Genomic DNA, 14,985 nt, shown 5'->3' with positions numbered 1-14,985 from the left:
TTTGGGGGGGAGGCCCCATTGGCAAAAGCGCACCTTGGGTTACAACCTGTTTTGGTTTACAACCGGACCTCCGGAACAGATTATGGTTGTAAACCAAGGTACCGCTGTATTGTTTTGATAGTCCTTTGCAACATGGATTTCTCCATTTTAACCAACCACTGTTTATTGATGTTTTATTGATGTTCTTAAGCAGGCAGAGGCAAACTCAGCCCTCCAGATGTTTTGAGACTACATTTCCCACCATCCCTGCCCACTGGTCCTGTTAGCTAGGGATGATGGGAGTTGTAGTCCCAAAACATCTGGAGGGCCGAGTTTGCCTATGCCTGTTCTTAAGGTTGCTTTTTGCTGATTTTATTCTGGTATGTTGTATACCACCTTGAGAGGTGTGTGTGTGTGTGTACCATATATATGCGAGTAGTTTAACAAATAAATACTTGGAGGAAGAATTTCAAGGAGGTAATGGAGCATCAATTTTAGTCTTCAAAGCCATGCCACAGATCTTCTTGGTTCTTGACCTGACCAGACACCATTGACCTCAATCGCTAAGAAGGCATGATCTAAATGATGGGGAGATGATGGTAGGGTGCTGCGGTAATAGTATGGACTTCAGATTGCAGTGAGGTTTCACGTTTTCCCTTAATGCTCCCCACAAACTCTCTCTACTAATGCGTGTCCTGTTGCAATTTTCTCAGACAGCCTAATATGAATGAGTTCTCCCTCCCCCCTTATAACAACCAAATACAAAAGAGGCATTTAATTGGATTATGTCAAGCAAGATGAAAAGCCAAGGAAAATAAGGAAATTGAAACATGTGGCAGATAAAAACCCTGCACGTTAAAAAAATTGTGGAGCTTAAAGACACCACCCCCTTCCACCTCGTTTTAAAAGGTTGCTGACATTTGCGTGACTTTGATTTTTGTTTTATCTTTATTATAATGCGTTTCTGGGGGGGAAACCTGTACTGGAACAGGTCAGGTGCTAGTGACAGCATTCAACTAACCGTGTTCTAAGAAGGAGGCTTTCCTGACTGAATTAAGTGTTTTAGGAGTGGCCTAGTTTTTGTTCAAGTTATGAGAGATTTATGGCAACTGTGTTATAAGTATAGGGGAAGGGCATGTTGGAAGCAAACAGGCTCCTAAGGAAGGCAGCACAACTAATAACCTTGCAGCAGATTCCCACAAAACAATTCTTGCAATTTATTCACCATCCCCTACTTGCATCCCAGTTTGGGCTGACTCCAGCTCAGAACTCCCATTGCTTGGTCAGTAACTTAAATTCAAACTCTTGTTTCTCTGCCTCTCCCACCAGCAGGAGGCTGTAACATGAGGCTAGAGAGAATATTCCAGCTATTAAAGAACATTAAACCTCTTTGCTTAACCTGTGATCTCTACTTAGGTAGTATGCTAGGCAAATCCATTCACAATAATCCAACAGTGGAATCTTATATGTGTCTATTCAAAAGCAAGCCCAAACGATTTCAGTGGGACTTATTCCTAGGTGAAGCGTACATAGGACTTCAGCCTAAACAGCCAAATTTGTAACAAGATGATCGATCCCGTGTCACAATTTGGCTTATATTTATTCGTTTGCTTATAGGGGACTAAATACTGAGGCAATGCTCATCTTGGCATCAAGCTGTACCCAAAAAACTAGCACAAGGGACTTGAAAGATTGTTGACTTCTGTAAGGATAGTAAAGGTACAGTGACCCCTGACCATTAGGTCCAGTCGCGACCAACTCTGGGGTTGTGCGCTCATCTCGCTCTATAGGCTGAGGGAGCCGGCGTTTGTCCGCAGACAGCTTCCAGGGTCATGTGGCCAGCATGACTAAGCCGCTTCTGGCAAACGAGAGCAGCGCACGGAAACGCCGTTTAGCTTCCCGTCGGAGCGGTACCTGTTTATCTACTTGCACTTTGACATGCTTTCGAACTGCTAGGTTGGCAGGAGCAGAGACCGAGCAACGGGAGCTCACCCTGTTGCGGGGATTCGAACCGCCCACCTTCTGATTGGCAAGTCCTAGGCTCTGTTGTTTAACCCACAGCGCCACCCACGTCCCTTTCTGTAAGGATATTTCCCCCTTAAAAGTATATCTGTAAATTTGACTGGCTCATTAGGTACTATGTTTTGTTTATTCCCCCTCCTTGTAGGTCATGCTAACCACAAAGAGCCTCTCCTTGGATAGCTGAATTTTGTCAAACAGTAATAACTACCTTGCAAACCAGAGGAAATCAAGCAGACAAACGAACTCACTGTGCCCAGACTTTGCCCTTCTTTCATACTGTGCAGAGCAGCTTATTCCGCTGTTGTGCTTAATGTTTACCATCCTTGAGCTTACATCCGGCTCCAGTGACAGACAGGGAGTAGGCTGTGGTTAGCTTGTTGTGAGGAAAATGCACTCTGCATGTCCTCAAATGCACTCTTTGCCGCTACTTCCAATCTCACAGGACTTCCAAGACTGAGGACAGGCTTTTAGGCAGGGGTGGACAGACTTAAGGTTTCAATGGTCAATTTTGCTGGTGCGTTCTTACTAGAGATTCTAGGTCCACCAACCAGAGCCTGGTGGCAGAATAACAGCCAAGGCAGACACACAGTTGGACTTCAGGAACTTGAGTGGCTGTGTGAGAAGAGCACATGCTCAGCTGAGGAATTTGTTTCTGGCACCAGAAATGAGCTCCTAGTCTTTCCAACCCCAAACTCCACTCCTGGTTCCCCAAGAACCAAATTATCTTTGTTTTAGCAGCCTAATTTACACGCCTTGTTATGGTCAAGCTATCAGTTTGACCCAGTTCTCTCAGGTTGCGATCTACTGGTAGACCTCTGTCTTCCAGACTAAAGGGTAGAGGCCAAAGACAGTAAGGGGATGGGTAGAGATTCCTGTTAAAAGCACGTATGATTTCCCCTGAACTACATATTCTTGTGTGCAGCTGTGGGATGTCTGGAGCAGCATTTCAAGATCTTTGCATACTTAGCTTTCAAAGAGATGGTTGACGCTGGGGTGGGGCAGCAAGGTGAGGACTGGATGGTGCAGTAGACTTTTAAATGTTTGAGATACGCTGCCTTAATCACATATTTGAGACCTACCCCTTAGAACACTTTGGCTGCAGCACTGAAGCCTGCCAAGAAACTGGACTCAAGTGCTACACAGAGTTTTGCTGCCTTTGAAAAGACATATCTCATTGCTTAAAGATAAAGGGACCCCTGACCATTAGGTCCAGTCGTGGCTGACTCTGGGGTTGCGGTGTTCATCTCGCTTTATTGGCCAAGGGAGCCGGCGTACAGCTTCCAGGTCATGTAGCCAGCATGACTCAGCCGCGTCTGGGGAACCAGAGCAGCGCACGGAAACGCCGTTTACCTTCCCGCCTGTGCAGTACCTACGGTATTTATCTACTTGCACGTTGCCGTGCTTTCAAACTGCTAGGTTGGCAGGAGCAGGGACCAAGCAACGGGAGTTCACCCCGTCGTGGGGATTCGAACCACCGACCTTCTAATTGGCAAGTCCTAGGCTCTGTGGTTTAACCCACAGCGCCACCCGCGTCCCCATCTCATTGCTTAGCTCAAGAGCAAATCACTAATTTAGATTTACTGATTAGCACTAGGCAGCCCCACTGGTGTTTCTGCCTTAAGCTGCAACAGGCTGCATCCATGGGCTAGACTTCCTTTTGGGGGGCAGGTGGGAATTGCTTGATACTTTCCAGATGCAGATGTTCACCTCCTGTGCCTTTCCAGGTGAAGGAAGAATTTAAACATTCCAATAACTGTGAAGCACATGCAATTTTAAATGCATCAATATACAACAGATTAGACTTTATGCATACCCAGGATTTAAAAAAAACAAAAGCAACCAACACGTCCCTCCACCACCTTCATTTTCCGCAGCCACAAAGAGATAGCAGACAACCTATCATCTCGAAGTTCCTATGAGCAGACTGGGCTTCTTCTTGGGACCTTGTTAGCAGAGCATGAATACAAGACTTTGCAAAAGCTCCTGCAGGAGCAAGATCCTTATCCCTGACCTGCAGAGCAATTCTCACTGATTGCTTCAGGCTTTGTGGAAGAATTCCCTCCTCTTGTCAGGTTGGGGTGGAACATGCTGGGGGAACATTAATGTTCATGCCAAGGAACATTAATTACATTAACTGTGGGGGAGTAAGAGGCGTGTGCGAAATTTCAGCTGGAGAGGGAGACGCTAAGAGCTTTTGCCCAGAAGCCAAGAGAAAAAGCTTTCGTTGGATTTTGTATTATGAACCTGCATGGTGGCTCTACTAAACACAGGGACAAAGCCAGTCATCTATGAGCAACCGACCTCATGTCCAGGCCCTCCAAATATGTTGGGACTACGACTCCCATCTTCCCTGATAATTTGCCGTTCTGGTTGGGGTTGGTGGGAGCTGGGATTCTAACATCAACTGGAAGCCACCAGGTAGGGGAAGGTTAATCTGTATAGCTACGGCACTAACCTAGTGCGATCAAACTCACCATTTCCAATTCCACAAGGGGCGGAAAGGTATTCAAAGTTAGCAATTGCGCACAAATTAGCAGGCAATTCCCTTTTCGCACAAAGGTACATTCTCCAGTGAAGGCAGCCGTATTGTTAAGTTGCAGCAAAACAATGAAGTCCCATAGCACTTTATAAGGAGTAACAAACAGATTGAAATAGGCTTTTGGGGGCCACAGACCATTTTGGCACTTGAATAATGTAAAGTGTACACACAGAGACAGACAGACAGACCATACCAGGCAGAAAGTGTGACACATCATTATACTGTGATCAATACACAGAAGCCAACCAATTATTATAATTAAACAAACTAACTAATCCTAATATTAAGTCAGCACACATCAGCTGATGTACAATATAACCCTTCTTATCCTTAGCAGGATGATGCAAACAGCAAATTCTAACATGCACTGGTTGCCATTTACTCAATAACAGCCTGTTCCCACTCGTTTACTTTAAAGCCTATTCCTGGTTCTCTGCTCAGAGCCCGGTGTTAAGAAGTTTCCAACTTCCTTCTGGTGTAAAGAACACCATGCTCCAAGCAGCTTCTTTGCAACTTGATGGTGTAAGGAAGACAAGATGCTGCTTGGCTTTCTGCTGAGAAACCAGTAACAGCCGAATCAGCACAGGGCATTCTGTTCGTTGGGGATACCTTGACTTCCAAGTGTGGTGGAACTTCCTTGTTTTCCTCCACTCTTTTTTTCCTGCATCTGAGTTTATGATTACAGCAGTGCCCCGCAAGACGAATGCCTCGCAAGACGGAAAACCCGCTAGACGAAAGGGTTTTCCGTTTTTGAGCTGCTTCGCAAGACGATTTTCCCTATGGGCTTGCTTTGCAAGACGAAAACGTCTTGCGAGTGTTCCGATTTTTTTCCGCTCCCCCTTTTTCTAAGCCGCTAATAGCCTTTTAGCCGCTAATCCGCTAAGCCTTTAATAGCCGCTAAACCGCTAATAGGGTTGCTTCGCAAGACGAAAAAACCACTAGACGAAGAGACTCGCGGAACGGATTAATTTCGTCTTGCGAGGCACCACTATACTGTGTAGTACTTTCCCCTCCAATGACTGGCAGCTGTGCTCCTGAGACTAATTCAGAAGTGAACAGTAGAGGATGAGGAGAAACAGCACAGCCCACTCCACCAACTGGAACAACTTCCTTTCCCTTTGCCAGCCTTCCCAATTGGTCATGAATCATTTACTTGTTCCTGCATATGCTTATTCCCCCCCAACCCACATTTTCCCTTTTGTATTGTGTCTGTTAGGCCTCATCTGCACTAACTATACATTTAAAGCAGTATCATGTTTTAACCATCAGTGGCTTCCCCCAAAAAGAATCCTGGGAGCTACGATTTGTTAAGGATACTGAAAATGCTAGGAGATCCCTATTCCCCTTCACTACAATTCCCAGACAGATTTAACAGCCAATCCTTCTTCCCAGGGAACTCTAGGAATTGTAGCTCAGAGGGGAATAGGGATCTCCTAACAACTCTCAGCGCCTTAAACTATAGCTCCCAGGAATTTTGGGGGGAAAGCCATCCCTGGTTAAAATATTAAGATGCTGTTTTAAATGTTTAATGCAGATGGGGTCTTAGATTGTGGCCTGTGAGCAGGGATTGTGTTACTTTCTTAATAGTGTTTAGAAAACTTCAGGCCGTTTATAAATATCATCTTTTATTGATACAACTTAAAGCCTTTCACAAAATAAAACCTGTAGAGTTTTCTGTTTCTGTTCCCGAACGCAGCAAACCCAGAAGTGACTGTTCTGGTTTGCTATTTTTGGAAGCCAAATGTCCGACGGGGCTTCCGAACGCTTTGAAAGTTGAACAGACTTCCGGAACGGATTCCGTTTGACTTCCAAGGTACGACTGTATATGGTTACTAGACCACCAACTGGCTATTAAGGCCGGGTCACAGAATCATTCTGTATTCTCCTTCCTCACTCTGGGGTATCCTACAGTGTGTTCTAGGAGAGGCATTCACAAAACTCTTAGGAGGATTTTACCAGCTCTTAACTAGTACACATGCTCAATTTTTTTGGTGATGCAATTCTTTCAGTTACTACCCAAAGATATAGGAGTGTGACCGCAGGGATGGACATGCATTTGACAGCAACACCCATCACACGTATGTTTCATCAAAATAAATCCCACCCATTTCAACAAAAAACACTTTTAAGCAAGGGAATTTAGGAATGTAGCCTTAAATCTCTTACAGTTCAGAAACAAAAATAACATGTTATTTATTTTGGAAAAGTTCATATACCACTCAATTGTTTTTTAAAAAACCTCAAAGTAGCTCAAGTATAAAAATAAATAAATAATCAGTAACAGTTAAAAACAGCTATTTAAAACATTTCAAAATCAACAATAAGCTAACAGTCTGATCAAAACACAGGCCAACTTTCTACATATCTGAGGAGGCATTGTAACATACAATTTATGTTTTACAACAGCAGCTTCCACACATTTATAGTAGTTCAATAATTTGTTTGTGCTGCATATTCTGAAGTGGTTTTTGTTTATTGCAAAATTAGTGGCAGGCAAAGACCCAGCAATCAGATTTTAAAATTTCTGGATAAAAGCTGCCATGAAAACGATATGCCATTAGTTAAAATTTTCTGTTACCTGATTTAACAGATTTCTTGTTCCCTAAGTATATGGAGCCCATTTCTAATCTATATAAATCTACAAGAGAGACAGGTGGCCAAGCCTCTGAAATACAGAATATGTATCTGCAATCTGCCAGATATCACTGATGACTGGGGACGCCCATCATCTCAAGGAAAGCATTGCCGGTGGCCCACTGACTACCTAGTCTCTGGCTGATGAACCACTTCGGGGTGGGACTGCAATTTTATTTTACGTCCTGATAGTTGGTAGTGCGTTTGCTTGGGGTGCCTTCTGCTATTAAGAGTCGGAGATGCAGGAAGACTCAACACTGGAGAACTTCCTGGTATGCAAACATAATCTATGAACACCTTGAGATCTTCACCATCAAGGCCAGCCCAAGACATTTTGGTACCCGAGGCAAGCCACAAAACGGTTCCCCCCACAATTGGGGAAGAATGGGTGAGTGAAGATCTACATCAGGAACAAGGCCGCTGTAGAGGCAGATCAGGACTTCAAGCAGCACGCCACAGCCATTGTTGTCACTGTGGCTGCGGCACTCCTTTGAGGCTGGATCCATTGCCCACACTGCCTCATGGGTGGGCCGGCCCTGTTTGGCACTGACTATCCAGTATACTTAACAGCTTATCCTGCAGATTCACCACATTATTAACTGCCACAATATAGCTATGCGTTCTCTGAACGCAGCATGTGACTATTATTTAATATATCTATAGCCCATCTCGACTTGTAAAACACAAGTAGTTAAAAAGAAGACAGTTAAAATACATCGCAACACATTTAAAGCCAGCAGTTAAAACGCAATTTGCAAGAATAACCTATTTTCATTCTGGAAACAGAGCTGTGATGGTTCAGAGCTTATACAGAAACTCTAACCATTGATAGGTGAATGATGTACGGAGAGTGAAATGGACTGCTGTTAGGATCCAGGAACCCAACTCCTGGGTGAACGTACTCTGGGCCTGCTCAGCTCTGAAGAATAATCATTCTTCTAAGAATAATAATATATAGATCTGGCTAAAATCACACTGCAGACTATTCCTTGGCCCACAATTTGTTATTCTTTTGTTTAGTTTGCTATTAAAATCCATTCATTTATTATTATTTAGTGCAATAACCCTACAAAAATAGTATTGTCATTAAAAGCAATTATTTTAAAACAATAATTAAAACCAACAATAGCCTAAATATCAGACTGAAACACATATCAACATTCTACATAGGCCACATAGGCTTGCTGAAACAAACATGCCAAAAACTGTATTTGTCCGTTCGTATTTGCAATGCGTGTTCAGAATCACGGAAGGTCTCTTTCCACATGGTGGTGCTCCACTCACCAGCTCTAATTTTTGAGAAGTGCTTTATACGTGGTCCAACCTGAGGCAAGTCTCCTAAGGTATGGAGTTCGATAGTGTCGGAGCGGGCACCGAAAACGCCTCTCTAGGTGCCCTGCGACTTGGGACTGCAGATTATGGTACCGTCAAAAGGGTATTATTATTGGTTATCACGCAGCTCCAACTTATGCAAGTTTACCCAAAAAATACGTGCCACTGTGTCCAAAGGAACTTACTCCCAAGTAAGAGTGCATAAAATTGCAACCATAACAGCAGCAATGAAACACGAGGAGAAGGTAATAGCTTAGGAAGGCACAGATGTTTACACAGTCCTAGCAGAGAAGTGAAGCTGCGCCACCTTTGCTTGGTATCTCTCCAGAGGCTGGTAGAACATGAAGATGGAAGACTCCTCCATTTTCCAGTTTCTCAGAAGATCTCCATCCATGGCTCGGTACCTTCTGGTGACAGATTAAAATAACCAACAATAAATAGCAGATCAGGCCATCTACGCTTAAGGCAATCAAGGCACAAATATCTGTAACAGTTGCACTCCTATCCTACTCAGAAGCAAGTCCCAATGAGTTCAGTGGGGCTTACTCGAAAGTAGGTGGGAGAGAGAATATGCGGTCTACGTTTCTTTCACACTAATCACGCCATATGTAAAATGCTATTCATTCATTCAGGATTAAATGTGGAACAGAATTCAACTGTATACTGTAGTCAAAGCAGGCTTACACATTCTCACTGTAGAGTGGTTTAAAATAAAGCTGATTTTAAGTTTCACATGAGAGACTCTGTCCACACAGCCTGATCCTTAATTCTCTGCAAATATGCTCAGAATTGTGCTTCCTTCCCTCCCTTCAAATTCCAGCTGCAGTTTCTCTATCGAAGAAATTCCTTCTTATCAGCGGAGGCTGACAGAAGCCTGGTAGATCTGTGTAACCTGATGTCACAAGTCATGAGATCAGCTTAAAAATAACGTTCTTTGCTGACATGGTGCATTTGGGTTTTGCTTTTTGCTTGCCCAAATATTTGAAAACAACAGTTATCAAGTTTTTCTTTGCAACCACCATGGGGGAAAGCCAGGGAGCTTTTAGCTGATATTTAGTTTAAGACAACAATTTGGATTTTAAAGACATAATGGCAATATTTCTATATTTCACTTGTATCCCATCATCCATCCAAGGAAATCTGGGCAACATAAATTAGTTTACAAATATATTATCCTTATAATAACTTTGTTTGCCTGAGAAATAGTGGCCGGTCCAAAGTCACCCAGCGAGCTTTGAGATTGAGCAGAGAATTGAGCCTGTGCTTTCCTAGTCAATGTCCAACCCAGGGGTCAGCAAACTTTTTCAGCAGGGGGCCAGTCCACTGTCCCTCAGACCTTGTGGGGGGGGGCGGACTATATTTTGAAAAATATATATATATGAATGAATTCCTATGCCCCACAAACAACCCAGAGATGCATTTTGAATAAAAGGACACATTCTACTCATGTAAAGACATGCTGATTCCCGGACCATCCACGGGCCGGATTTAGAAGGCGATTGGGCCGGATCTGGCCCCCGGGCGTTAGTTTGCCTACCCATACACTAGCTCATGCACTGTTTATACACTTCTAAGCACACATGAGTCTTGCCCTTGCTGCTATTCTAATCAAAATGATCCTGAAAAATGGGTTGGACATTGGTCCTGCTTCTAGGAATCTCTCATTACCAGAAAGAGAAATTCAGCACCACTCCCTGGAAGCAAAGCTTCCCAGAAACAAGCACACACACACAATCTGCCGAGTCAAGGACTCTTGCTATGCCCAATGCCCTCTGCATCAGGAGTGGGCCATTTCTCTCTCTCTCTCAAAGGCCATATTTCCTATGGGCAGTGTTAGAAACTCAGTGGTACCTCAGGTTACAGACGCTTCAGGCTACAGACTCCGCTAACCCAGAAATAGTACCTCGGGTTAAGAACTTTGCTTCAGGATGAGAACAGAAATCGCGCGGCGGCGGCACGGCAGCAGCGGGAGGCCCCATTAGCTAAAGTGGTGCTTCAGGTTAAAAACAGTTTCAGGTTAAGAACGGACCTCTGAGGTACCACTGTATAAGGTAGGTAGGTGCCAAATGGCTCCTTCAAACAGGGACACAGTTGCCAAAAAAGGAATGCTGCCTAGTTGCCATGGGGGGGGGGGGGCAGACAGCTTGAAAGTTGTGCTTTTCAATACATTACGGCTTTTTTGTTTCCTGAAATTCATTCTTGATTGTGCAGAAAAAATATAACAGATAGAATTCTACAGGCTGTAGTATTAGTGTGTGAAAACAGTCGAGATCTGAGGATCCCCAGGAATGCACCTTCAGATGGTGGAGGTGTCAGGAGTCATCCTGACACCTGGGCATCTTCACTTGGTCACAAGTGGCCAATAGCCACGTGCAAAATGTGCCTGGCGAATTTCGAACATAGCCTAAGGGGTAATCCATTTGTCGGGGGCTGCATGATGGTAGAGGCCAATACAGTGGTACCTCAGGGTAAGAACTTAATTTGTTCCGGAGGTCTGTTCTTAACCTGAAACTTTTCTTAACCTGAGGTACCACTTTGGCTAATGGGGCCTCCCGCTGCCGTCGTGCGATTTCTGTTCTCATCCTGAAGCAAAGTTCTTAACCCGAGGTACTATTTCTGGGTTAGCGGAGTTTGTAACATGAAGCGTCTGTAACCTGAGGTACCACTGTACCAATTTCTCATACTAGATATAAGTATAGATCTGACACTCTTTCAGTGAGGATACAAGAATGAAGAAAGAGAGACACTTGAGGGTCAGATTCCAAGGGTCACCATGTAAGAGCAGACTGGGGGGGTATATGTCCCCCTGCCCCGCAAGCCAGAGGCTGCCCTCCAATGTAGCAGCTAAATGTGAAAGAACAATAGTCTGGAAAAATACTGAACGACTTGGCTAAGGCCACAAATCCCTTCCGTGGCAGACTGCGGAAACTGTCACCTGGGCTCAAGCGATCAGCTTTTATACTAAGACCTGGGCTCCTTCAGGAGGAAGGGCAAGATAGAAATTTAATAATATAATGAAATAAATATTCTCAGCATCAGTTCCCTCCACTTTTGTGGCGCCTTGTGGAATTTCCCTCTGGTGATGAACAAGGCCCATTCAAGCCCACGTTAAGAGTTAGTACATGAGAAACCTCCACCAAGTTCCTGTCTTCATTGCTGTAAATACACCATACTTTTATGTGGAAACATGACAGGCCACAGTTAATTAATTTTATAATGAATGATTTTATAGTGTTGTTTGTGCTGTACTTTTGTACTGTTTTATTGTTGTTAGCCGCCCTGAGCCCGGCTTCGGCTGGGGAGGGCGGGATATAAATAAAATTTATTATTAATTATTATTATTATTATTATTATTATTATTATTATTATTATTAAAGCAACATCATTCCTTCTAATAGCACACTCGGGTGGTTGAGTGCCAATCAATTTGGAAAAAGCATAGGACCACCTAAAAGAAAACTAGCTGCTTCTACATGCCCAGGGGGAAACCCTAGGTACATACCGTCGCTGTGAATTAATTTAAATTATTTTTTATTTTTTAAAAAATTACAACCCAGAAAGCACTTAACAGGAACTTGCAAGCTGACAGGTTGATGACAGTTGAGCCTACAAGAGAAAGAAAGTGAGGGTCTAAAGAAGCCAGTAACTATGCAAACTATGGAAGTCAGTATAGCTCAGTCTGTAGAGCATGAGACTCCTAATCTTAGGGTTGTGGGTTCGAGCCCCACGTTGGGCAAAAGATTCCTGCATTGCAAGCAGTTGGACTAGATGACCCTCATTGTCCTTTCCAACTCTACAATTGAGAACAGTTTGATATATGGAATGTTTGTGGGTCTTACTGTGGGGCTGCAGAGGGAGAACACAGAGAAAATCTACACGCTCAAGCCCTTGACAGTGTTATAGTGCGTATGAATGCGTGGGCACAGGGGGAGACGTAGCACAAAATTAAAACATTCTAGAACAGGATGCCCAGCTTTCCAGGCATGACAGCAGGAACTGGTAATCGCACAGTTTATAAAGTATCTGTTACTAATTGAAAAAACTGCAGCTCGGAACTCTCCGGCAGAGATGATAATGGGCTTCAAAGACTGAAGGGCGGGCGCCACAGAAATAGAATTAAACTTTAGTGCACACCTTACCGCCTCTGCGTTACAACACGAACCGCCCCCCACCTCCAATCTTTAGCAGGAAAAAAAGTTCAACAGGGGAAGCGGATTGGAAAACCGCACCTGTTGACTTACTACGTCGGGGGGTGGGGAGAGGTTGGAGAGAGTCGGGAGCTTTGCATTAGGCTGCCATCGCATCGCCCTTCCCTCGAGACATGAGAAACGCGGAAAAATGCGCGCGCTGCTCCTTACCCCGGGCTGGGCAGCGTTGCTGCTGCTCCTCCTCCGGTGGCGAGGCGGAAACCGGATTCCCTGCAGCAGCAGCTCCTGCCTGCGCCTCCGCAGCAGACTTAGCCGGGCGCCTCGCAGCAGCAGCCGGGCTTGAAGCGCCGCTGCCACCCAACCTCTGTCCCCCGGCCGACCAAGAAGCGGGTCCCGTGGGGCGCTGCTGAGCATCAGATCAGCAGCCTTAATCCGGCTTGCAGGAGGAACCACAAGCGGCGGCGGCACCTTTGCTCGGTTGTCTCCTCGTGCACGCGTGCGTGTCTGCAAAGCTGGAGCGCTGGGCGCGCTTCATGGAGCGAGGAGGCGGGCGAGGAGCCGGAGCACAATAAAAACCAGGCAGGGACACGTGGCTCTCCAAGGGGGTGGAGGAGCGCAGCGCGCAGCCGCCCAGCCGAAAAGGGGGGGGGGGGAGAAGAGGGCGCGATCCAAGCCCTCTGCACGAGCCGGAGAACCAGCAACCTAATTTCCTCGGAAGTAAGGCCCGTATATTATCGAGACTTTATTGGGCGGCAAGTCCCGCTGCGCTCCAACCGGGTTGACTATTTTCCTGTTTTCAGGATCGCAGCCTTAAATCCAGATTAAAGCGCTGCTGGCTTTGCAGTTCCCGTCCTCGGATCGGGAGTCGGCTGGCCTCGTTTCTGGCTTGCTTATTCCGAAGCAAACCCCACCGTCTTTTTCAATGGCACGTTCAGGGTTGGGTTCCCAGCAGTTTATAGCCTTGAACCCGTGCAGCCCGTTGGTTTCAGCGGCGGGTTTACCTCGCTCTGCGTAATTGTCTTGCAGGACAGATCTCAATAATTTCTGTTTTTGCAGGTGGGGATCACACGGGGTTGGAAGTCGACGCTTTGGCAAGTAGGAGAATCAGCCGCCTCTGGGCCCCTCCCCATCGCAACACAGACTGGGGAGGGGGTGCACCTTCCACCCCCCCCACCTCTCCTGACCATGATCTTGGTTTCTGGATCCTCCTAACGCCCGAATAACAGGCAGAAATTAAACTGCTGCTATTCACAACCCCACCTTAGGAAAAGCTTCACAAGCGGAAATTCTGTCAGTGGTCCAGAAACCCCACCAGCATTAAAGAAAACTAAACAAAAAGTAGCCGATTGCAGACTTTTGATAAAACCATTTCTGTCGTGTCCTTCCCGAGTTTTGATTTGCGGCTCAGCGCGGTTTATAAATTTCCAAGTGCCTCTTGAATGCGTTTCCCTCGTCTCTTGAGACTCCCCGCCCTCGGCTAGCAACGAGACTTTATGGCCCAATGCGCGCGATTTCTAGGCACCTTTTGGTTTCGAAATGCAGCAAAGTGCAGCATCTTTGCTCTCCACTTAAAAACGTGTTTTGCAAACTCGCCTTCCGCAGAAGGAATTGCGGGAGAACGGTATTGCATTTGCATGCGCTGAAAATAAACGGAAGCAAAATGACTAGCATGCCCTGAAACTCGCTTGGGGAATTATTAGACTCTCCCTTGTGGATCTAAAGAGATGGAGATTCTTGGTGACATTTCCCCAGCAAAATGTCCGTTGTGCTCTGCTGCTGTTCAAGGTGGCAACCCTAAGGCTTATGTGTGATGCAGAACAAGATTATTCTTGATCCTGGAGGGTAACTATTTACTTTTCTGTATCCAACACAAGAAGAAGTTAATAATAATAATAATAATAATAATAATAATAATAATAATAATAATAATAATAATAATAATAATAATTTATTATTTATACCCCGCCCATCTGGCTGGGTTTCCCCAGCCACTCTGGGCGGCTTCCAAAAGAATATTAAAATACTATGATACTTCAAACATTAAAAGCTTCCCTAAACAGGGCTGCCTTCAGATGTCTTCTAAAAGTCTGGTAGTTGTTGTTCTCTCTGACATCTGGTGGGAGGGCGTTCCACAGGGAGGGCGCCACTACCGAGAAGGCCCTCTGCCTGGTTCCCTGTAACTTGGCTTCTTGCAGGGAGGGAACCGCCAGAAGGCCCTCGGTGCTGGACCTCAGTGTCCAGGTAGAACGATGGAGGTGGAGACGCTCCTTCAGGTATACTGGACCGAGGCTGTTTAGGGCTTTGAAGGTCAGCACCAACACTTTGAATTGT

At 45.3% G+C, this 14,985-nt stretch overlaps 2 long non-coding RNA genes across 2 annotated transcripts; one reads left to right on the top strand and one right to left on the bottom strand.

Moving 5' to 3' along the window:
• Positions 1 to 6,708: 6,708 nt before the first annotated feature.
• Positions 6,709 to 13,198, bottom strand: LOC308593939. The gene is made up of 2 exons (XR_014011113.1): positions 12,865 to 13,198; positions 6,709 to 8,913 (listed from the first exon to the last, which is right to left on the bottom strand). It is a non-coding gene; the product is annotated as an uncharacterized lncRNA (long non-coding RNA).
• A 77-nt stretch (positions 13,199 to 13,275) lies between these two features.
• Positions 13,276 to 13,992, top strand: LOC308593980. The gene is made up of 2 exons (XR_014011180.1): positions 13,276 to 13,371; positions 13,711 to 13,992. It is a non-coding gene; the product is annotated as an uncharacterized lncRNA (long non-coding RNA).
• The last annotated feature ends 993 nt before the right edge of the window (positions 13,993 to 14,985 follow it).

Source organism: Podarcis bocagei (genome assembly GCF_964188305.1).
Source record: "Podarcis bocagei genome assembly, chromosome: 8".
In the NCBI taxonomy this organism is placed as follows: domain Eukaryota; kingdom Metazoa; phylum Chordata; class Lepidosauria; order Squamata; family Lacertidae; genus Podarcis; species Podarcis bocagei.
Note: the sequence above shows the minus strand (reverse complement) of the source record. Positions and strands in the feature narration are given on the sequence as shown.